We start from the raw sequence: 24,243 nt of genomic DNA on the forward strand, positions 1-24,243 counted from the left end.
TGCAGTCACTCGGGAAATCCAAATGGACTTCTCCAATTAAGTAACAAACGCTATTGACACAAGTGAAGGAATGGAAAAGCTACAGTTAAAGTAAACTTCTTCTGGATGAGGTAACCAGGAGACAACTGCTATACTGTACCTACAGAATGCAGAGTGTACCTTTCAGATGTTCAGAACACAAGGATGGTTTTATGCAGAGGAAGAAAACATAAAGATAGTGGCAGCCAATGCGGCAAAGGGTTGAAGGGTATAGAGATATGGGAAAGAGTGCAGGGAATAACCAGCATGGATCAAAATAAAAATATGTTGACCAGGAGCTAAAAGCAGCTCTAGGGTATACAACATTACCCTGTAGATATGATCTGCCTGTGGGGGGAATAAGGAAATAGTACATAGTCATTGCAAATCTAACTTCACATAAGATGCACACACTAACCTTTTGGCCATTACATAAGACACTATATGCTTTAAACGTCTCCTGTATAGGTCCCAGCGGGAACAATCAAGTTGCAAGCTACGCGCCATCCAGAAACCAGTCACTCGCCACCTCAATTCTATGTGTACACGAAGCACACAATTTCTTACTCGCCAAGAGTCACATTTCAGTAACCAATGGCTAGTGCAAATTCTGCACCCTGTATGTCCCCAACTTATTATTACACATATTCCACACATCACATAGGTAATGTTTGCATGGCACCAATTGACCTGGGGAGTTAAACGTAGCTCCTAGTAGATGCTGGTGTCAAGTTAATCAGGCACTTCTAGCCAACAAGCAGTAGCTAACTACCAGCTCTGACAATTTCAAATCCTGAAATGGTAATGATGAAACATGCAACCAGAAACGGGGAGGTAAATGTAGGACCTTCATATACAATGACCAGGGTAGAGGCCAGATCTACCCCATGGCATATTCCATACCATCCAACACCCTTGTATAGTGAACAATGAACAGTAAAGCCGAATTCAGGAGGTGCAAATTGTACCATGTGGCTACCCAATTTGTTGTATTTTCTTTGCACAAAACTTTAGTATACAAGCAATGTGGAAATAAGGGTAATGTGGAAACTCTCACATAGTGGCAAGGTTCATTTAAATAAAAGGTCTTCAGCCCAAAGAGACGTTGCTAAAAAAGTATGCATTTAAGAAAGACTGGTTTGTCAACTTGAAGGACAAAATAAATGGCAGATTAGAAAAAATGCTGTATTTTTATGCTATTCAGTTGCAAGTATGGTGGCACTTTCCCTGAATTGGTTTAGGGTCATATCTTCTTTCACTTCTAATTTTTCAGCAGACTATGTGGTCTCCATGCAACCCAACTATCTACTGCTTTGACATGCCAAAACCACAGCACTTCGACAACGATACTGTTATTTAGTGACATGGGGCTTCATATGGCGACCACCATAATCTGAATATGCTCAAACCAGCTGCAACTATCCTCCCTAATGGGGCCACCATGTCCTTATAGAGGCTGGGCCCCACTCCACTACTTTGAAGTTGCATTGCCTGAACATTCTCTACTTTAACATTGTCTTTCAAAAACCTTGCTCACAGACTGTTGCAATCTCATTTACAGGATGGCTGCAAGAATTCCACAGCCACCTCATAAAGGGACCATCTGGAAAAAATGGCCACACCTTCTTTCGCAAGATTCTGCTCCACCCCATTCAAATTCTTCCATCGCCACACAGCTACAACCCAGTTTTTCCCACCCCTTCATTATCCATGTCCTTCCCTGTATTGCCGAAACATTTGACTTGGTTTTTGAACTTTTCTGATTTGTTCATCACCAAGGCGTGTTCTCCTTTGCCCTTCCTACTGTAACCCTGCATCCCACGGCTCCTGTGCTGTCCTCTGATACTAGTTGACAGAGCACTGTAAAAAGTGAGGTATTGTAGCTGTAAACACTCATTGGAATATGCATAACAAGCAAAATATATCTAATGTCTCATTATGATATGTGCATTAAGATAATGTCATGAATCAGCATGTACACAATTATTTTGCAATGCATGTCTTGCAACATACCCCATGCCTACAACCACCCCATGCCTACAACCCTACAGTATTATACAAGTGCTAAGTGAAGCCGTTTTTGTATAGCATCGAGTTACCAAATACTTTAAGGTCTATGCCCAATGGAACTCTGAACAGTTGGAAAGGATGCAGATTGTGTGAAAAGCATTCTACTACCTAAATATCCATCGCCATAATATTAGAGGAGTAATGCCAGGCACAGTCCATATACATCATCTCTTGCAGGCCAAGTAAATGATTTGGCAATGTTGCTCTCCACGTATAGGGTAATGTTAGCAATGCTAAAGTAAGTGACGCTGAGCATGACATTTGTCTAGCCAAAATCCTTAGACAAATTTATATTAGAGTTTCATAATGTGTTAACTTGCAAGGGTACCGCTGCAAAGCACTTGTGTGACATATGTACAAAGAGGAAGCATTGAATGAGGCTTCACATCCATGTAGCCTGCTTACTGACTGACTGTATGCAATATTTGGCTGATGGTTGGTATTGCGGGTGACGATTTTGGTACGGCATCAAAAGCAACAAATTCTGGCACAAACTTTATTCATATAACAAATATAAAGCGATGTGGATGTTTGCAAGTCTGGTAACCTTTCGTAGAGCCAAGCAATGAAGCATCTATGTCGATTTATAAATGCGTTCTGGGGACAGAGGTTAGTCATATGGTAAAAGTGTGGTAGTTTAGTATCTGAATCATGGGTGGAGAGGGCACATTATTGGTTAATGTGTCCAGACATATCTTAGTTACATTCTTCTGTTCATGAAGCCACTTTTTCATATTAGATTTTAACCTCTTGTGGGTGGATCCAGTCTAGGGTTTTTAGGTTTTTCTAGGTCATGCTTGCATAGTAGGTTAGTGCAAAGGAGCTATACCAGAATATCAAGATTAGCTTGTTATTTTAAGAGAAAACAAATGTCAGGTAATTGTTGTGGCTTGTACTTTATTAAATCTTTTTGAATAGGTGACGCAAGCTAGGTTAACGCTCATGCACCCGTTTTTAGCAATATTGGCAGCCAGAAGAGCATAGAAAAAAAAAAATCACATGGAAATTGCAGCTAAGCTCTTAGCAGACCAAGTGTGCCTCACCGCGACCGATAGAGATCAGGGGCTTTGCCTCAACAGAACTAGCGAGGCCTTGCCTCCAATATGCTGGAACACAATGGAGGCAACGATCAGAGGTTCTCTAATTGCCAAGGCATCTCATCTTAAGAAACATAGGGCCCTAGAAGAAAAGACTATATAGAAGACAATCTAGCAACGGTAGGGGATAAACAAAATGGGATCATGCAGGGCACTTAAAACTAGGAACTGGCAAGGAAGCCATTAACTATTCAAACTTATATGGACAACTTCTTACTATGGAAAGCTCAGCAGCAATTTTACAAGGGTGGGAAAGCTTAACGACTTCTGCCCTACCAGCTAAAATCACAAATAAAAACCAATGGAATAGCAGCCCTTAAGCACAAGCAGGGAAAGAATATTCAAAGAGAAAATGGCCCTCAAGAATTCTACACTGAGATGTATACTCTCTAAATTAAACCCAAACAATTTAAATAGCTTCCGTGAAAAAGGTCCAACTTCAAGAAACATCACCTGACCAAAAGCACACCCTGAAACCACCAATAACTAAAGAGGGAATGCTGGTGGGAATCTCCTCCTGGATTCGGGGAAATCGCAGTGGCCAGATGGATTCACCATTGTATTTTACAAAAAACTGCAGAAGGTCCTTCTAGGGCCCAATGCAGGCATGTTAAACAAAACAATGGCGGAATAGGCAGTCACGCAGACCATGTGAGAGGGCACAATAGCGATGCTACATAAACCATATTAGATAATATGTCTCCCTGTTGTCCAAAGCGCCAAGACACTCTGGGTCACTTGACGCCAAACTCTATGCGTCCACATGTGGCCAAAACCAGAGCCACATGTGGCTGGATCAACAGACAGGTCTGTTCACTACGCCCTTTTCTACCCGTCAACTGAATGTCCCTTATCAACTCAAGGCTGGAATACTGCAATAGCCTTCTGGCCGGCACGTCTCCCGCTAATGTCACAGCTCTTCAGACCACTCAAAATGGCGCAGTACGTACCGTCCTTGGCCTACCCAGACAACATTCCATTGCTGAAGCCCGGAAAAAACGACACTGGCTTCCTATCCGGCACAGGGTTTCTTTCAAGATACTTACACTCGCGTATAAATGCTTGAATGACATTGCACCCAGTTACCTTTCAGCACAGATTCATCATCACACTCCAGTTCGTCCTCTCAGGTCAACTGAACAGGCCAGACTCAGCCTCGCTTCAGTCTTGCCAAATTTGGCAAAACAAAATTGATGTTCTCGCCCTAACCTGGTGGAACTTGATTCCGTTTCACCTCAAGTCCTCCACCTCCTTATCTGACTTTAAAAAGAACCTGAAGACCTTTTTTGCTCCTTAGTGCTGTGCTTATTTCTCGGTCTCCGATTCTGATCTCCGTTAATCTCACTGTTTGTCGCGTTTCATGTGTGCCGCGAGGCCTGCAGGAGATTTGTCGCTCTACCAAGAATTAAAATAAATAAAATAAATAAATATTGATGCGAAGATGTATGCAGAAAATGTTAGCTAATCGATTAGAACCGTGGATGCCGACAATGCCCAGAAAGCAGTTGACCTTTTGGATGTGGCACACAAAAGGAGGATCCCCTGAATCCTATCACTTCAGGCTGAGAAAGCATTTGATACAGTAAATAACCTAGGATGCACCATTGACGCCGATGTAACACTTTCACACCACATCAATGCTGTATCTAGATCGTACCATCTGCACCTCTGAGAGTAGGAGAGTTAAGGGAAGATGTGTCTGAAAATGCAGAGTCACAACAATCATTGACATCATCCTCTCCCGCTTAGACTATGCTAATTCCCTGTACATGGGTGCCCCTGCTCATCAACTGCAAAATGGGTCCAAAACTCTGCAGCTAGACTCCTCTTCACCCTCGCCCCAAGAGAGCACATCACACCTGCCATCCGGGTGCTCCACTGGTTACCCATCGGCTGACGGGACACCTTCAAAGCCATGTACATTACCCACCGTGCCCTACACAAGACGGGCCCTGAATTCCCCAAACACAAATGTACCTGCTACCAACCAGCTAGAACCACGAGCTCAGGCTCTGCACTCCTCCTTGTAATCCCTCCCTTCAAATCCTCTGGAAGAGGGGGGGTACAAACTCCCAGACACGAACTCAACTCACTTAGCATCTGCCACTTAGAGGCTCACTTTGCCTTCCGCAAGGCCCACAAGACCTGGCTCCTCCCAACTGCAACCTGACAAACCCTCGCCTTACTTCGGGTTTACTCACATGGCAATTAGGCAGTGGCAGTATTGCTTGCCCTCAAGATGTCTCCAGAGGAAGGTAGAGGATAAATCCAAGCAGACTGGAGAACATTATTCTGCACCCCATCGACGAGAACATGGGACTAGCTAGGACTCAAGGGTACGTATCGTTCTTAAGGTTGATGGATATTAGCCGCAGGTACGGCCACCCACCTGCACGCACCAGTTACCAAACAGCACTCCAAGGCAATGCACAACACCTCTGCCATCAGAAGGCAGCAACGTCCCATGTCAACATTTCAGTCTAGCTGGACACGAGGCTCCTGCACTCACACTCCAGACTACCTCACAGCACCCTTACACATGGGTAGCTAATAGGGGCTTGGCCATCCCCACCCAATTTTGTATTGCCCAAAATGCGCACAGGCATTCTAAACTTCTCCGACAAGTTTCCCATACCTTGGACTTCGCCCCAAGCCCCCACCCCCCAAGGGCGAGAAGCCATACCAATGGAAAAAGGCGCTATACAAATGACAAATTATTTTAGTCGAGTGGGACTACCTACAAGAGGTGCTAAATGGTAGGATTTACGGGTTGGTTGCAGCATGCTACGTTGGCAATCTATGCTGCACCAAGAGCAGGGTGGTAGCAAACTGGTATCTAAATGTTTGAGGCAAATACATATGAACCTCAAGATCGACTAACCCTCTTTTGTTCCTAAGTGGACAGCAGGGCAGGGACATGTTACTCTACTTATTTATCAGGTAGATAGACAGAATCTCTAGAACATTCTCATATATTCACAATGTTTGCAATTTTATTAAGATTTTTAAGACTTTAAAATGCATAAAAGACATGTGATCAATCCTATCTGGTCCATGTCTTAACATCGTGGCAAAAATGGCAGTGAATACCAAATTGTGCAGCAAAAATGCTGTGGGTTTGCCACCACAATCATGTAAAGGATGCAGGGGACACCCCCGCAACCCTTATACCATTTAAGGGGAGCGGGGGACACCCCCGCTCTCCTTAAATGGTATAATAAGGTACACCTTTACCGGGTCAAACCACGGCATTTTTGCTGCAATTTCTGCCACAATATTATTGCCCGATACCATCATATACACATGAACACTAATAGTTTGTGCATACAGTGGGGTTTTCACGTGCAAAACAGATTTTGTAAGCAGAATGTTAGTGCTTCCTTGTGAGTCGACATGTTTCGGCCTTTATGGACCGTACTGCATTATCTCTAGAGCTGTCGGAATGGTGATTGTTAAGGACATCTTCAGGACAAAGTTTTCATTTAAGAAATCAATTCTTCCCCCAATGATCATATCTTCAATTCCGATCTACAACACAAATACATAAGTACTGTCACCACACTGAAGAACCTAAACAGATTAGAAAAACTTTTGCTTCAAGAGAAGTCTTGGGTATCAACAAAAGTTACCAACACGTTCACTGACCTGGTGCCCAAACACGCCAAATTGGGGACTTGACCTTTGAAAAACGGAAAACCTTTTGTCCTGAAGATGGTCTAAACAATCACCATACCGACAGCACTAGAGATAATGCAGTATGGTCCATAAAGGCCGAAACTTATTGCGGAAGTGACCGCAACTAAAAATACAATTTTCAGGGTTAACAGTCTCAAAGGACAAGAATGTAAAGGCTCAAATGGAGCACCCATTAGAAACTTGAGAACAAGGTTCAAATCCCAACCAGGCACCTGGAAAGGTGACAGAGGGAACACATTAGTGAGCCCTTTCAGAAACTGAGGAATTAAAGGGATTTTAAAATAAGAACACTCCTCAGACAAGCGCTTAAATAGGGACAGCGCTGCCAGGTAACCTTTAATGGTACCCACTTGCAAGTCCTTGTGGGCTAAAGAAAGCAAAAAAGACAGAACCACAGGAATGTCACATGAAAAAGGATCCACATTCTTAACCCTGCACCAGTCGCAGAACTTTCTCCAACGGCAACGGTACAGGGACTTTGTTGCCGGCCGTCTGGCCGAAAGCAACACCACCATCACATCTTCAGGAAGGTCCCAATCCTTATACCTCAACCTTTCAGAAGCTAAGCGTGAAGGTTGAGGGATCTGACCTCTGGATGAAGAACCTGACGCCCCTCCCTTGAGAGCAGATCGTCTCGGTAGGGAAGACGACGTGGAGGGCAGATGGATAAGTCGAGAAGGTCCGGGTACCACGTCCTCCGGGTCCATGCCGGAGCAATGAGGATCATCCAGGAACTGAACCTCTGTAACCTCTGCAGCACTTGCGGGATGATGGGGACCGGAGGAAACTCAAAGCAGTGGGAAGGACCACTCCACCACGAACGAGTCTCCTAAGGCTCCTCTTGTAGGAAATTCCCACGAGCAGAACCTTTCGCACTTTCGGTTGACACTGGAGGTGAAGAGATCCACTTGAGGGGTCCCCCAAAGGACGAAGATCTCCAGGAGAATATCCTGAGCCAGCTCCCACTCGTGAGAGACCGTGCTCTGCCTGCTCAGAGAGTCCACCGTCTCGTTTTCGTCTCCGGCCAGATGAACTGCTGAGATCGAAATTCCCTGCTGGATGGCCCAGAACCAGAGCTGCATCGCCTCCCTGCACCGAGGAAGTGACCCTGTCCCCCCCCTCCCTTTTTGTTGAGGTAGTGCATGGCCACCGTGTTTGTCAGAATCAGGACATTCTTTCCTCGCACAGTCGGCAGAAAAGCGTTCAGGGCAAGCCTGACGCCCTCAGCTCCAACAGATTGATATGGAGTCTGGACTCCGACCGAGACCAACGACCGCTGACCGTCAACTCGTTGGCATGAGATCCCCAACCCGTGAGGGATGCGTCCGTCACGATCGTCACCTCTGGCCAGGGTAGCCAAAATGGAGCCCCCCTCATCAGAGTGCCTTCGTCGGCCCAACACAGCAGGTCCTGAGCGACTGAGGGCGGCACCTGAACGGGGTCCAACATCCTGCTGAGGACTGACCACTGCGTCTTGAGAGCCCATTGCAGAGATCTCATCCGCAACCTGGCCTCTGGCACCAGAAGAATGCAGGATGCCATGAGGCCGAGCAACCTCAAGAACTCGAACGCCGGGAGACTCTGGGCACGTTGAAACTTGTGTACCATCTGTTGAATTTTAAGAGCCCTCACCTGGGGAGGAAAACACTGCCCCAGGGATGTATCGAGCACTGGTCCGATGTACTGGAGCTGCTGAGTTGGCATCAAGTGGGACTATAAGTTGAGGGAGAAGCCCAGCTTGTGAAGGGAGTGGCAGGTGACAGACAGATGATCCAGGACTTGCTTGGGAGAGCGCGCCCTGATCAACCAATCGTCCAGGTAGGGGTAGACGTGAATCCACCCCCTTTCCTGAGATACGCTGCCACCACCACCATGAGCTTGGTGAAAACACTTGGGGCAGAGGTCAATGCGAACGGCAGGACCAGAAACTGAAAGTGCGAGTCGCCAACTGAGAACCTCAGGTACTTCTTGTGCTTGGGATGGATCGGCACATGAAAGTAAGCGTCCTTGGGGTCGAGAGACACCAACCAGTCCTGAAGTTGAAGGGCCCGGAGGACCCGAGAGAGAGAGTAACCATCTTGAACTTGTCCTTCCTGTGGAGTTTGTTCAAACCGTGCAAGTCCATGATGGGTCTCAATCCCCAGTCTTTCTTCGAAATCAAAAAATAAGGGGAATATCATCCCTCGTTCCTCTCCACTACAGGCATCCGTTCTATGGCGCCTTTCTCCAGCAGGGACTGAAATTCCTGCGCAAGGTATGGATCCGGATTCTTCAAAGAGAAATTCCCTGGTGGATTGTCGCAAGGCCTCTGCTGGAAAGGAAGACAGTAGCCGTGGGCTATGATCTCCAGAATCCACACATCTGAAGTAATGGCACGCCATTCTACAAGATGCTGCGCAAGCCTTCCCCCAACCGGCGAACCATGGGACATGGCCTCATGACTGAGCTGAAGCGGCTGCGGCATTGCCTGAGGGTAAAGAGGCAACCGCCTGAGCGGCCTTGGCACCTCGAGTACCCTTTTTTCAACCTCTGGCACTACGGTGGCCCCTTTGACTTGCAGCTCCTCTCGATCCACTAAAGGATGAGTAATATCGAAAGGAACCTCCCCTCCATTGCTGTCCCCTAGGACGAAAAGGCGGAGGTTGGTGAACTGCAGCGCTCAACGACTTCGCTGCTGCTTTGGAGGACTGCAACCTCTCAAGGCTCTCGTCAGCCTTGCTGCCAAAAAGATGTTCACCATCAAAGGGCATGTTGAGGAGCCGGACTTGCACATCAGGAGCAAACTCCGACTTCCGCAACCATGCAAACCAGTGTATTACGGTGCTCGCCGCCATGGACCGGCTGACACAATCTGCCATGTCCAGACCAGACTGAACTGACTCACATGGCATCTCTGCCATCCTGCACCATGGCAAGAAAACCATCCCGTTCCTCCCCTTTGGGAATATGGTCAGCCACTAACGAAATACAGTTCCACAGAGTGTGCGTGATACGTGACAAGGCACACACAGAGTTGGCTGCCTGCAAAGCCATAGCCCCCTGAAGAAAACACTTTCTTCGCCCAGCCATCAAAACGCTTGTCGTCGCTATCAGGAGGGATGGTAGGGTACCACGCCTGCTTTGCTGGGGCCATAGCCGCCTGCACCACCAAACTCTCCGGAGTGGGGTGCGTGGTCAAGTAGCAGGGGTCGCTACTAGCTGGATGGTATTTTTGCGGCAAATACTTGCTCACTGCCGGAAGGCTCTCCGGAGCAGTCCAAGCCGCCACCTTCTTTGCAAGGCCATTTGGAATGACAGTACCGGTTCAGTTGGCGGACCATGGTCAAGGATATCCGTCAGGTCATCCTGCAGAAAATCCACTGGTGGCGCAGACCACCCCAAGTATTCTGTTACCCTCGACATAAGGCAAAGGTATGAGGACTTAGCATGGGTGACAGGCTCAGACCTACAGAACTCCACCTCTGGAGGTGTGTGGCCTGAGCGCCGATGGAGTCAACGGCTTCCTCGGAGGCAGAGCCTTGAGAGAGTCCCCTCAACGACCTTAGCGTCACAGGCATCGCTGTCTTCTTCGAAGACTTCACAGGCTCCGATAGTCTTGAGGGCGTTAAGGACCGGGACCTGGAACGGGCATGTCTAGAGAAAACAACCTTGTCCGACCGGGACCTCGAAGGCGCCCGGTGATCGCGACGACCACTCGAGCCCGAAGGCATGCAAACGTTACGCTCACCTAGTATCCACAGGGACGCCACCCAGCCGGGTTACTCGCTGGTATGCTTCTCAGCTTTGCCCGGATGTGGTCTGAGGGGAAGGTTCTGCCTGAAAATACAGGACGACTGTGTTCAAGACTGACCGACTGGGGTAAGTATCCTCCTTCCACCCCCGTATGATTTCAGTCCCTCTGGCACCGTCTCCTCACCTTGTGGTAGAATTAGGCATGCTCTCCGTCCTGCCTTCTTTGCAGGGGCGCGTTCTTTCATGGGCGAGTGCAGTCCAGTTACTTCACTGACGCCGGCCCGTTTGATATGGTTCAGGTAGGTCTTATTGCTGTACTTTAGTTGCTATCCTGCATGCCTTTCTTTGTTTAAAATGTCTCTTTTCTTCCTTAGGTATGCGGAGCTTCAGCGCGGCGAACTGGCTTGGTTGAGGCTCGCTGGTAAATTATGGCGCATTAAGAGCGCTATGATGCGGTAAGTAAGCGCTATGGGCAGCGCTGCAAAGTCTTGCCTTTGCTAACCTGTGTTTTCCTTCCTTGTAGGTTGTGGTGTTCTTCAGCGCAAGTGGAATGTCCGGAGTGGTGCCAGCCAAGAGGCGACCAGCCAGGTAAGCCTTTTAAGCAGTTCGTCATTTGTAAATGTCTACTGTTTTCTGCAATGTTGCCTCTATCTTTCTCTTTCAGGTTGTTCTGTCTGGGAGACGTACAGATTCGAGGAAGCTGTTCTCAGTAGCTGCGAGTGTTCAAAGATGAAGACTGCAGGTAAGATGCTGCTGCTAATGGTGTTCCTTTTGTCTGCTTGCAGGTTCTGCTTCTCCGAGGCTCGAAGGAATAGCTGGACACGGTGAGCGTCATGTTGCAAGCTGCAAAGTAACACGAAGCAGGTTGTCTTGCTCGGGTGTGGTTTAAATTGCCCCAACAAAATACTCCAGGTAAAGTAGTCCGTAGGCTACCACACCCAAAACACTAGACCGCATAGCTTGGTTCTTAGGAACCAAGCTATGTGGATGCCTCCATGTTGGCTGACAATACAATAAAGTAGTTCCCAAGCTCATTTTTTATGGTATATGAGCCTGGCGCCATAGGGCTTTTGAAGAGGATGCCAGGCTCTAGAGGCCCAAGTCCTGACTCCACCTGGCCGAAGGGTTTGCCAGAGGGGGTTTTGGGCGAGGGTCATGACAGCGAGTGGTGTCTCTAGCATGGTCACGGCCGGCGTCTTTCGACGGCGCGGACGGACCAGAGCCCTGCGACTGAAAAATCGCCATCTGCTGCCGAAAGGAATCCCATTCGGCAGGAGTGGAATGCTTGTTGGGACAAGCAACCCGCCGACGGGCGGAGTCCTCGGACAAGGAAGGCGACCGGTGACGGTGCTACCATGAGTGCCTCGAAGAGGCAGAGGAATGGCGGGACCTACTCCGGGACCGAGACCCCCCTCCCCCGGACTGACGAAGAGAAGAGTCGCCCCTCGAATAGTCAGTCGAAAGGCCGGCGGACTTAGACTTCCGGGGCTTGGCCAACTTACCTACAGAAAGGTTCTTCTTACGCTCCCGCAAGGCCTTCAAAGTAAGCGACTGGCAGTCTACACAGTCATCCGTGTTGTGGTCCTCACTGAGGCACCAGAGGCAGGCGTCGTGCAAATCCGTCAACTACATCTTGGACCCGCATACCTGACACTTATTAAAACCCAGCCGCGGGGTAGAAGACGACGAGGACATCAGATATTCACAAACTAACAGGTTCGAGGAACCGAAAGAACAGAACTCAGTCGAGGCGTGCCGAGATCTCCGAAGCAAACGCGTTTGCTGAAAAAATGGAACTGAGGCTATGGGCGTCCTACTTATAACATCTGGTGACATTGGCTCGATGGAGGCCCTCGAGGACAGTGTATCGACATCAGAGACGCAGGAGTCAAAAGATTTTCCAAAGCAGCACAGCTGTGGTGATTACTGACATAGATATTGAATACGTCGGAGGACCTAATCCCCTCGAATATAAAACCTTGTTGGAGGGTGTGATGCTGGAAATGCATCGGAGGGACAGGGCCTCCGTATCCTTGTCCTTTACTGCCTTTTTATCGTGTGTTCTGTCGTGTTTTCCACGCAGGAGTTCATGTGGGACTCCTGGCGGTGCAGCTCTCTTTTGGTTTGGTGAACAGACCCATGGGATACCCTTATGGCACCCATGGATGGGGGGGTACAACCCTGAGCCCCTAGTGTATGTTTTTGGGCACCTGTGGGTGGCCCACAGAGCAGGGTATGGGCTGGTGGCAGCTCCATGCTGAATTTGACAGGTGCGCCCAGTATCCTCCATTTTGGGATACCCAGGCCCTGCCATTGGAATCAGTTGATTCCTGATAGAAAACAAGATGGCCCCTGCGGCCTCTTGCTTTCTATTGCCAGTTACCTTGTTTTCCCAAAGTCATGGGAAGCCCCGACTCTGTCCCTTCCCCCTGACTGGCTGTTGGGTGGAAGTTCCATATATGGTTTTTCCATATATGGTTTTGTTGTGAAGTCCAGTCCAGACTGGCTGGAGCCTTCCCAGTGACTATGTTGTGGGTACGCCCTGTGGGTGGGACCTGGGTGAATGGAGTGTATGACCAATATGCACTTCTTGTTGTGGCTGTCTGGTTTCTGGTATGAGAGACAAAGACCGAGACAGCCCTGCCCAAAACTGGCCTGAATGCAGTGTGTAGTGTTGAACGGCTGGGTACTTGTCCCAATCCACATTCCTTGTTGTGAGTGTCTGAGAGGGAGGAGGATAGGAGGATTGGCTGATTGACTGCATGAATGCCCTTCTGTATGATTGGCTGCTGTGTGTGACCCAGCAGTGTGGATGAGAGACAGGATAGTATATCTGGGGACCTCTCACCACTGGAAATTGTTCAGAAGCTGTGTCTATACTTGAAGAGTAACTGGAACTGCTGATCCTCGACGCCCAGCTGGAAGAAGACTTGCTGTTGCATTTGCTTCGACCTGATCTGAAAGATGCCGAATTCGTCGAAGACTGATCCGAGAGAGGACCTGGTAAGGCGCCTTCTTCGCGTGCTCCGAGGGACCATCGAGCACCGCTAACCTTCGCCGAAGCTCCCTGGAAGTCAGACCTTCGAAAGGCTGCCGACCCGAGACAGGACTGCCGAGGAGAATGAAGCAAAGCACCCGGACTTCGCCACTGTCGAAGTCCATTGCCGTCGACCAGGGTTCGCAGGTTTGTGTAACCGCTGGAGTGCCGCCGACGACCGGAGCCGCTCGCTCCTTTGCCTAAGAACATTAGAATCGAAGGACTCCCTTGTCCGAAATGTCGACCTCTTTGTCCCGCCGGAAAAAGTCGGACACAAGTAACGCGCAGAGGAGAATCCGCTGGTGGGTTTCCTGCCACCTGAAGGCCACAGACTCCGGCGACTCGACGCCCTTGCTGGGCCACAGTTCTTCTGAAACTCTTTAAGGTCCGGAACAATCCATCGCCGAGGTGCCCCACACACCTCATCCTCGCAGGACGTCGCTGACTAGCACCGCCTGGATCGACTTCATGGTCTCGGCACCCTTGAACTTCTCGTCAATGCCAAGATCACCATCTTCAAGGCCTCTCGACGATCCGTGGCTCCTGCTTTAAAGGGAGTCACTCAAGAAGGATCCTTCGACGCGTCTTCGAAAACCTCTACTCCACCAGGTACTTTGGGGTAAAACATAGGAGGAAATAAGACTATTGACCAATATATGGACAAGGCTTGTGCTATATATCTATTTTACAGGTTGCCCAGGTTGGGGGGGGGGATCTCCACACAGAACTGTGTCTATCGGTAGGGGCCAGTATTCTGCCTATTGTTTCAACCATCTTGCGTTCCTTCCCATGTCTATTGCTGGTTTCCTTGTTATTGGTCTGTGTGACATTTTAACCGTACAGTTGATGCACTTTAATGAGATTTGACAAAATTGGTGGTACCACTTTAGGATTGTATATATTTATCATTGTTGATTTCCGAGTACAAAGTGCGTTATTGTGATCGTGTACATACCTTTGAATATTAATTATATAAAGACTTTTCAGTAATACAGTGTGTAGACATTCCTTTGTGGGGGTCCGGGATCTACACTGTACTAAAGAACCAGCCTGCATCACCTCCTGAGAAGCTAGGCCTTGATTGCTCGTCCATTGCTACCTTATAGAGAATCTTGGCCGGGGTCCGCTGTGCCTCTCCTCTACCATATAGAGAGCGGAAGAACAGACATCCCCCACCGGTATCTTTACAGAGGGCAAGAGGGAAATGTTGTGTAAGAAAAAATAAGAACTCCAGCTAGCAACTGGGTCGAAAAACGCATCCGCCTTTTGGAAGATGGTGTCCACACATACCAAGCAGCTGTGTCGCTGCAACAGTATCACTGCGGAAAACTGGTTCTCACATTTTAACTCCCTTTATCATCAGGACTGCGAAGCACAATTACTGGCCAATTCTGAACAAATGGGATGCAGGCTCTGTTGTCAGAATATGTGCTGGATATCTCCTTAGAGGAAGTGGAGGAAGCAAATCGGCACACAGAAGAGGGGGAAAAAAATAAATAATAATCACCTTTAGCAGACGCAATTCCTGGGGAACTTTAGTACTAAAGAAAGAATTTGGCCCTGTTCTTCAACATCTGTTTTCAATTATGAGTACCAATCTCATACCAGAGTCTTGGCGAGGTGCAACTATAGTCCCCGTTTTCAGAGAAATGGGACAAGGGTGATCCCCAAAATTATAGGCATATATCTTCAATTGAAGTAGCCTCAAATTTACGGAAACATTTCATTAAGAAAACATGAGGCTTGGAACCTTGAAAGTAACAGTCTCACCTCTGCAGGCAGGTTTTAGACTAGGCATTGGCCAGGTGGACAAAGTATTTAGGCTAGCTCTACTCAGGGATACATATGTGAGACTTTGGAACCAAAATCTCTATCTGGTGTTCATTGATTTACGTCCAGCCTTCGACTAAATCCCTAGATAGAAGTTAAAGGCTGCTCCTAATAGGGATCCCTGTCAATCTGCTGGCAGCCATACGCAGCCCGCATGTAGGAACCTACACCAGTGTTCGCATTGCTGCAGGCAAAGGCCTATCCAAGCCCTTACTGGTTTCTTGGGGAGTTCAGGCAAGGGTGCCTTTTCACCCCAACTCTCTTCAGTTTATACATAAATCAAATTGCTGAAGAGATTTCTCAATGCGACTTGGATGCCCCTATGCCGGGGGAGGGAGGAAAACTGGCATCCTGCTGTATTAGGACGATACTGTCCTGATTAGCAAGACCAGATGAGGTATTCAGAAGGTGTTACATTTGTTTGCTTCCATATCAGCAAGGTTGGACCTTGTAATTAATCTTAACAAAACCAAGGCTATGCTTTGGTCTAAAGAAGCAGGAAACCCCTTGCCCCCAATCCACTTGGGGTTATTGGAGATTGAGGGAGTCGTATTCTATGACTATCTGGGAGTCCATCTTGATGAAAGAGATAGAAAAACTCTTACTTCATTATTCAAGGCAAGGGGCAGCGTTGCAAGGTTTCATGAACTATTATGGGGGAATGCAGTGTCTCAGGCCCTGGAAGTTCTAAGGACCTGTCAAAACCGATCTGCCATGTATGGTGCTGAAATTTGGGGCCCCTCTGATCTCAGTAGGATGGAGCAGAGGGAAATGGCAATGTTGAAAAATCTCCTTGCCCTCCCAGAGTGCCCCAGATTAGATTAGAGCTGGGGGTGGATGGTCTTGCTTTTGATGCTAAACTCCGAACCTTAATGTATTGCCACAAACTTTAGCTCACCCGCCCTCCGTACCTACAAGGAAGCCCTCTTTGAAGTACTTGCGCAAGAAGGCACTAGAGCCCTCCCATGGGTTAGTAACGTCTCAGACCTTACTAGGAAACTATGCCTCCCCCCTACGATTACACTTGAACCCCCAGGACCACGTGGTAGGGAAAGACTGCAACAAGCAGAGATACAAGGAATAGTACTACAAAACTAAATTTTCAGAGATCGGCATGGCTGGTGCAAAAGCGGAATACATCAAGCGGAAGCACTTGTTCGGCCAAGAAAAATATTTATCTTGTACTGATGACATGGAAGCATGCACCTTGTTCTTAAAAGCAAGGTTGGGTGTACTTCAATTGGCAGCAGTCATAAGCAGCTGGGGCAAAGGCGATCTACACTTCTGTAAAATCTGTAGGCAGGGAGACTAAGACTTTGAGCACCTTTTGTTAACTTGCCCCCGATACAGGAACATGCGCCTCAAATGGCTTTCCCCTACTTATTGAAAGCACAACCTAAGGAGAACGAAAAACTCGATGGAATTTTTCTTGTGTAGTCAAAATCATGTTGACCTACAAACTCATTTGGCCTTTTTCAAAAACTCCTGGCGCCTGAGAATGAAATGTATTGTGCAATTGTAAATGACTATTTTATGGGCCAACCTTTTATTTTAAATGTTTTATCTGATTCCTTAATATTCCTGCTTTCATAGCGTTGCTGCCGAAATAAAGATGACTACTACTGCAGCCTTCATGTTACAAATACATCTCTGGCTCCGTTTATCAATGCATTGCTGCCTGTGAATAAATCTCCTGCACACTATATACTTAACTCAATCATTGAGAAAATCACCCCCATTATGTGACAAAAGAAACACTTCTGAGAAAGGGCTGGGAGACAAATGGCACCAATTATGGCCCCTGGATGTTTTGCATACACTAACATTTTCGGAATACCCGAATGATCAGATTGGTCTTCTTCTATTGAAGAAATAGGCCTGTGACAGCGAGACAAGTATGCAACCATTTTAAGCACATAATGGTCTTGGTGCTCCTAAATTAGGACAACGCTCACCCCAACAGTAAATGTCTACAGACGAACCATACACACTCTTTCGGATTCAGCATTCAGTTGGGAGGCTTGGGCTGACCGACGACTTCATTTCCCCTATAAACCTATCTTTAACAAGCACACGTCTCCTCGAGCATGCTCAGACTCATGATGACCAAATAGGAGAAATTTCAAGCACTGGAACTGCTGATGCCATTTAGTAGGGTGCCCTGCAGCACCAAGGCTTGGGATCAGTATTTGGAGCCTGCCACGGCTCCGCTCAGGCTAGCCCCAGCCTACAAAAGTCTTTGCCTCCCTTCTTTACAGCACATGCTGCAGATGATGAAACGTGCTCGGAGTGGTCACTTGATAGGCACTGATGGACTAACTAATTGAAAAATACCACCATGTGCCTACAGGGCATAAAGGAAACTGGCAATTATGTGAAAAGTGGGCATAAAGTCAGTTGATCACTGGGCAGAATGTATGTAGCTAATGTGTTAACTGTACACATAAAACGGGCAATGATGTGCTAACTAGGCATGATGTAAACTGGCAATGTGCTTACTAGTAGGGTTCAAACATACATACAAAAGTCAGAATCATATTTTGCATCCTACTGCGTCATTGTTCCTTTACTGGTTTATGCACTAATCGGATCCATCTTTCTCCACATGTTCTGTTTTATGAATGAAGAACATTACACCATTTCTCCCAGAGAAAAGTCTTGAAATCTTGAAATGCAGTATGTCAGCGTTTATGAATAATGTGAAGTTTAAGCGCCATGTACCTTTACAATTATATGCAAATACGTGTTTGTGATCTATACCCATTGTAAAATTGTGATAAACTATAAAGTAGCACGGAGGTTGCAAATATATGGGCACAAAATGCCTTAATAATCCCCTCTGCCCACCTCAAATCCCCTCCCCAAACCACCCATGCGGTCCTGGTGAATGGACTGCCAATCTCAAAGCCCCAGGGTACAGACAGCAAAGAGGAAATTCCATTCCAACTGCAAGCTTAATGAGCACTCAAACAAAAGAGTTCCACTAAGGCCGAGCTCTCCTGCAGACCGAGACTAGGCGGCTTTGTACAGGGGACCTTTATCTGTGCAATCCCGGGAAGGGCGGGGGACATCGGTGTAGGGCAAAGCTCCTCCATAGCACTGAGCTCAAGAGTTATATTTAGATACCGAATTGCGTGCCTGGGATTGTGAAACACCAAGCTTTTATCCTCCTGGTCTTTCTCGGGCGATTCCTCCCACTGCTTTTCCTGCTACAGGTCTTTTGCAAATGTTTGTCAATTGAAGCCTTGTTGGGGAGATTGAATTTACACTGACGTGTTTTCTATTCATTATTAGAAGGGAAGCAACAAAGCAATAGGAAGTTAATCAAATTGCACAGCCACCTTCAAGTAACGAAATATTGGAAATTGGAGCCAATGATACAGAAAAGCACACGGACAAAGCTTCGATCAGAACTAAATCAGATTATTTTATTTGTCTGGCGTGGTGTTGCTCCTCTCCCTCACAGACCTCCCCCTATGGGGAATGGCTGGAATAGCCCCTCCCACAGACTGCATAGGAATGTTTCAATTTGGAAAAGGTTTATGCCCACATCTAGTAGCGAGGCAGTCTCCTGTTAAGAAGCCGTGGCAGACTGCAGGTACACCACGGTGCAAATTTCAAAGCGTTCTTGCTTATAAACCATAGCCATTTGCAGGCATTTCCTGAGGGAATATGTTGGTGTAGCTTGCCACAAACCTACAGATAAGGGGCGCATGGTCATTGTCTAAAAAATAGGCAAATACTTAAAAATAAAAATAGGGAGTAAGAATACTCCCCAACAAAAACAGGAAGGAGCATGTCCGCCCTTGCTTGGACCCACACTGCTCAATGGGTACTTTTGGACCAGAAGTACAAGAAAGACTACTACTGCCTGATCCGAAGAGGTAAAACAAGTATCTTTCAATGGGCATGAATAACTGCATACTGCTTTTTGGTTTTGATTCATTTTGTTAGTGTGAGGCACCACCATAACGCTGAAACCATGCCATAAAAGAGATAGTGTTCTATAACCCAATCTAGTTGGTATGAACACTAGAAATGCTTGGATGCAATAGCCAATGTACAATTTAATTTTAAATTGCCTGCTGCCATTTAAACCAAGGATTGTGGTTGTTTAATGCATTTGGCAACGGGGAGCAATGTTTGATATCACGTGTGTGCTGCTCTAACTGCATAGACTAGTTGACTAACAGGAGAGCTGTACTCTACCATCACTCAGCGTGGCCACGGTGTAGGAGAGGGCAACCAGTGCATGGCGAGGGTGTAAGCAGGTACGTTGAAAAAATAAAAGTTTTGTAAGCATTACATATAATAAAAATATACCTACTTGCTTGTACCCTCATCAAGCACCACACTGTCACTGAGGACTGGATGGCCCTTTGCTGCTGTACCAAGCATGTAAACATGTTAGGCAGAATCCTGTGCAGTTCCCTTACGGAACACTGCAAAAAGATTAAGACTACAGGAGTAAGCAGTAAACCCAATTGGAAGCAGTCTGCACCACCCAGATTTACCTGGTAGCTGTGGCTGAGCAGTCAGACTTCTCTCAAGAAGAGTAAGGCAGTATGTAGAGTATACACAATAGGGATAAAAATACAGTAGAGCAAACAAACACCGACCAGAGCTTTGTATCAAAAGGAACAAGTTACTTACCTGTAACTGTTGTTCTCCAGCATGGGTCTGGCATGGATTCACATGCTCATGAATATTCCCCGTCGTCAGGCTGGGAATCCTCGGTAAAGAAAAAACCAGTATCAGTTTCGTTTCTGATCTGTCTTTCGTAGTAATAACCAATCACTGGTCTCTGCGTCATACTGACCACAGCCAATGACTGCCCTCTACCTAAGCACCGCCTCTGGCAGCCATCTTCAGATTTGGAAGCACGTGAAGTGGCAGTATGACCAAGTGAAGAGCCGCAGAGGGGTAGGCGGGAGGGTTCGCATGTGAATCCATGCCAGACCCATGCTGGAGAACAACAGTTACAGGTAAGTAACTTGTTCCTTCTCCAGCATGGGGTCTGGCATGGATTCACATGCTCATGAATAAAGAATACATAGCAGTACACACATGCACAACCACGGGAGGTGGCAAAGGCTCAACATTAAGCATCACATCAACTCAACATTAAGCATCTTACCTCCTCACCAGGCTCACCTCAGGCGAACAGGTTGCGCAGCACTGCTTGGCCGACCCTGGACTCCTCCCTGGAATCCCGGTCGACGCAGTAGAATTTCGTGAAGGTGTGCGTCGACCTCCACGTAGCAGCCCTGCATATGTCCAGCAGGGGAACACCAGATAGGAACGCCGTGGTAGCTGCGATCGCTCTGGTGGAATGGGCTCTCGGACGGCCAGGCAGCGGTCGGTTTGCCAACCGGTGACAGCACATGATACAGCCGGAGAGCCATCTGGAGATGGAAGCCTTCGAGAGAGCCTTCCCCTGAATGACAGGTCCAAAGTTCACAAAGAGTTGTGACGTCTTCCGAAAACCCTTCGTGCGGTCCACGTAGAACTTCAGCGCTCTAGCTACATCCAGCGAGTGCAAAGTCCTCTCAGCCGGCGACGAAGGCGACGGGAAGAACACAGGTAACACCAAGGGTTTGTTGAGATGGAAGTCCGACGGTACCTTGGGCATGAAGGAGGGGTGCGTCCTGAGCACTACCCTCGTGTCGTGGAAAGTCAAGTACGGGGCCTTGCAGGAAAGGGCCTGGATCTCTCCCACTCGTCGTGCAGAGGTGATGGCCACAAGAAAAGCTGTTTTCCACGATAGAAACTTCAACGGGGCCGAGTGCAGAGGCTCGAACGGAGGTCCCATGAGCTTGGTCAGCACCACGTTGAGCTCCCACGCCGGGGCCGGAGCCTTCACCGGCGGGAACGATCTGAACAGTCCCTTCATGAACTCTTTCACCAGACGATGAGACCACAAGGACGTCCGCCCCGTGGTTCTGGTGTATCGGGAGATCGCAGCAAGATGAATCTTGATGGACGCGTGTGCCAGACCAGCTTTGGCCAGCGTCAGCAGGTACGGCAGTACTTGGGGAGCCGTAATCCGTAGAGGGTTAATCTTCTGTGCGTGGCACCGGACAGAGAACCTCTTCCATTTGTGTCCGTAGCATTTAAGAGTCGAGGACGCCCTGGCCTTTGCAAGAACCTCTCTGCAATCGGCCGGTATGTCGTATCCTCCAAGCTCTAGCGCTGCAGGAGCCAGGCCTGCAAGTTCAGCGACTTCGGGTCGTGGTGGAGGATGGCGCCTCCTTCCCTGGAGAGTAGATCCGCGTCCGCCGGCAGCTTGATCGGCGGGGACGCTGACAAGTCCAGCAAGTCCGGGAACCATATCTGCCTCGGCCACGCAGGTGCGACGAGGATCATCCTGCACCGTGACCTCTTGAGCTGGTTGACGAGCCGGATTAGCAGAGGCAAGGGAGGGAACGCGTAGAGGAACAGGCCCTCCCAGGGGAACGAGAAAGCATCGCCCATGCTCCTCGTCTGGGGAAACCTGCTGGCGAACCTCCGGCACTTGGTGTTCGTCGCCGTCGCGAACAGGTCGATCTGGAGTGTGCCCCACCGTCGGAAGAGGCGATCCACCAGATCCTGCCGTAGTTCCCACTCGTGGCACGAGCGCAGCTCCCTGCTGAGTGAGTCGGCGATGGTGTTTTTTATCCCTGCCAGATGAAACGGCACCAGAAAAATCCCTTGGGCGACGGCCCAATGCCACAGGTCCTGCGCCTCCTTGGACAGCGCTGGGGACCTGGTTCCGCCCTGTTTCCTGATGTAAAACATGGTGGTGGTGTTGTCGGTGAAGATCCTCACCACCTTGCCCTTGAGGGACGGAAGGAAGGACCTGAGGGCCCAAAACACTGCACGGAGCTCCAGGACGTTGATATGCAGGGACTTCTCCGTCGGGAGCCAGAGTCCCCTTGCGTGCAGATTTTCGGTGTGCGCTCCCCACCCTTCCAGGGAGGCATCCGTGGTCACAGTCTCCTGGTGGGCTGGGGTCTGGAAGTCCATGCCCGCCGTCAGATGCGCGCGGGTGCCCCACCACCGTATCGCTCGTCGGAAGCTCTCGTCGAGCTTGATCCTTTCCTCGAAGCTGCCCGTCGTCTGGATCCAGCGCGCATCCAGGAATTCTTGCAACGGGCGCATCCGGAGCCTGCACATGGGAATGAGGTAGATGCAGGAAGACATCATCCCGAGGAGGGACTTGATGGACCTCACTTTGGCCGCGTCGGCCACCAACATCCGTTGCACCTTGCCCAAGATGGTCCTGGTCCTCTCCTCCGACGGGGAGGCCAGAAGGGACACTGTGTCGAGCCTCGCTCCCAGAAACAGTGCGACTTGCACGGGCACCAGGTGGGATTTGGCGTAGTTCACGGAGAATCCCAGGTCCGTGAGGAGTTGGACGGTCCTTGCCGTGTGGACCACGGCGAGCTCCCTCGTCTTGGCGCGGATGAGCCAGTCGTCCAGGTAGGGGTAGACGTGAATCCCCTCGCGGCGCAGCTGCGCCGCCACCGGTGCGAGGCACTTGGTGAATACCCTGGGTGCCGACCGTAGTCCGAAGGGAAGGGCTTTGAACTGGTAATGACGCCCTTGGACCACGAACCTGAGGAATTTTCGGTGCCCCTTTAGGATGGGAACGTGGAAGTAGGCATCCTCCAAATCCAACGACGATAGGAAGTCTCCTTCCTCCAGCTGACCCAGGACGTGCTGGAGGGTGACCATCCGGAACTTCTGCGCCTTGATGAACTTGTTCAGACGCCGCAGGTCTAGGATGGGGCGCCATCCTCCCGGCTTCCTCTTCACGAGGAAGTATCTCGAGTAGACTCCGGAGCCCCGAAGCCTCTTTGGGACGAGTTCGATGGCGCCCTTCCTGAGCATCGCCTTTACCTCCAGGAGAAGTTGAGGGACGTGAAGTTCTTTCCTGGCCACGGGGGGGACGCGCGGGCACCTTCTTTGAAACTCGAGCGCGTGGCCCCGGGCCAGGGCGTCCAGCACCCAAAGGTCGGTGGAGATGGACTCCCACACGCTGACGAAGCCCGCCAGCCGGCCTCCCACCGGGGTGCTTCGGTGGGGGCCCGACCCCACGGCCGGTTCAATCCTGCTTGGACGCGGCCTTGCCGCCTTGACCTCCTTGGCGACGACGGCGGGGTCCGCTAGACTTGCCTCGTCCTCTGTAGGCCTCTTGCGACGACGAGCGGGCCGCTTGACGGTAGGAAGCGAAACCGCCGCCGGAACCTTTGGAGGCGCCATTGCCTCCGCTGCTCCGAAAGGGCGTCCGTCGTTGCTGCAGAAATCCAAGGGCCCGGGCCGTCTCAGTATCCGCCTTGATGGCCTGAAGGGAATCGTCCACTGTCTTCCCAAACAGGTTGTTCCCGTCGAAGGGCATGTCCAGGACTCTGGTCTGGACGTCCTGCCGGAAGTCCGTAGCTTTGAGCCATCCACGGCGTCGAAGGCAAACGCCGTTGCCCAGCTGGCGGAACCCAGTGTCGGCGATGTCCGTCGCCACGGTGATGGCGTGGTCCGAGGCCACCTCACCTTCCTGCAGGATCTCCAGGGCCTCCGCCCTCTTGTCGTCCGGCAGAAAATCCAGCAGGGGAGCTATCTTGTACCAGAGCTCCCTGTCGTAGCGAGCCACGATAGCCAAGGCGTTGGCCGCTTTAATCGTCGTCGCTGCCGACGAGATGACTCTACGTCCCATAGCATCCAATTTCTTTCCCTCGCCGTCCGGCGGGGAAGTCGATGTGGAGGCCGCACCCCCCCCGCTTTCTT

At 49.3% G+C, this 24,243-nt stretch overlaps 1 protein-coding gene across 1 annotated transcript in view; it reads right to left on the reverse strand.

The window, feature by feature from the left end:
• Positions 1–24,243, reverse strand: part of RANBP10 (RAN binding protein 10) — a 1,189,242-nt gene that overhangs the window by 829,221 nt on the left and 335,778 nt on the right. The window lies entirely within an intron of this gene.

The sequence above is a fragment of the Ambystoma mexicanum genome, chromosome 1p (assembly GCF_040938575.1).
Source record: "Ambystoma mexicanum isolate Mex_15411 chromosome 1p, UKY_AmexF1_1, whole genome shotgun sequence".
Classification (NCBI taxonomy): Eukaryota; Metazoa; Chordata; class Amphibia; order Caudata; family Ambystomatidae; genus Ambystoma; species Ambystoma mexicanum.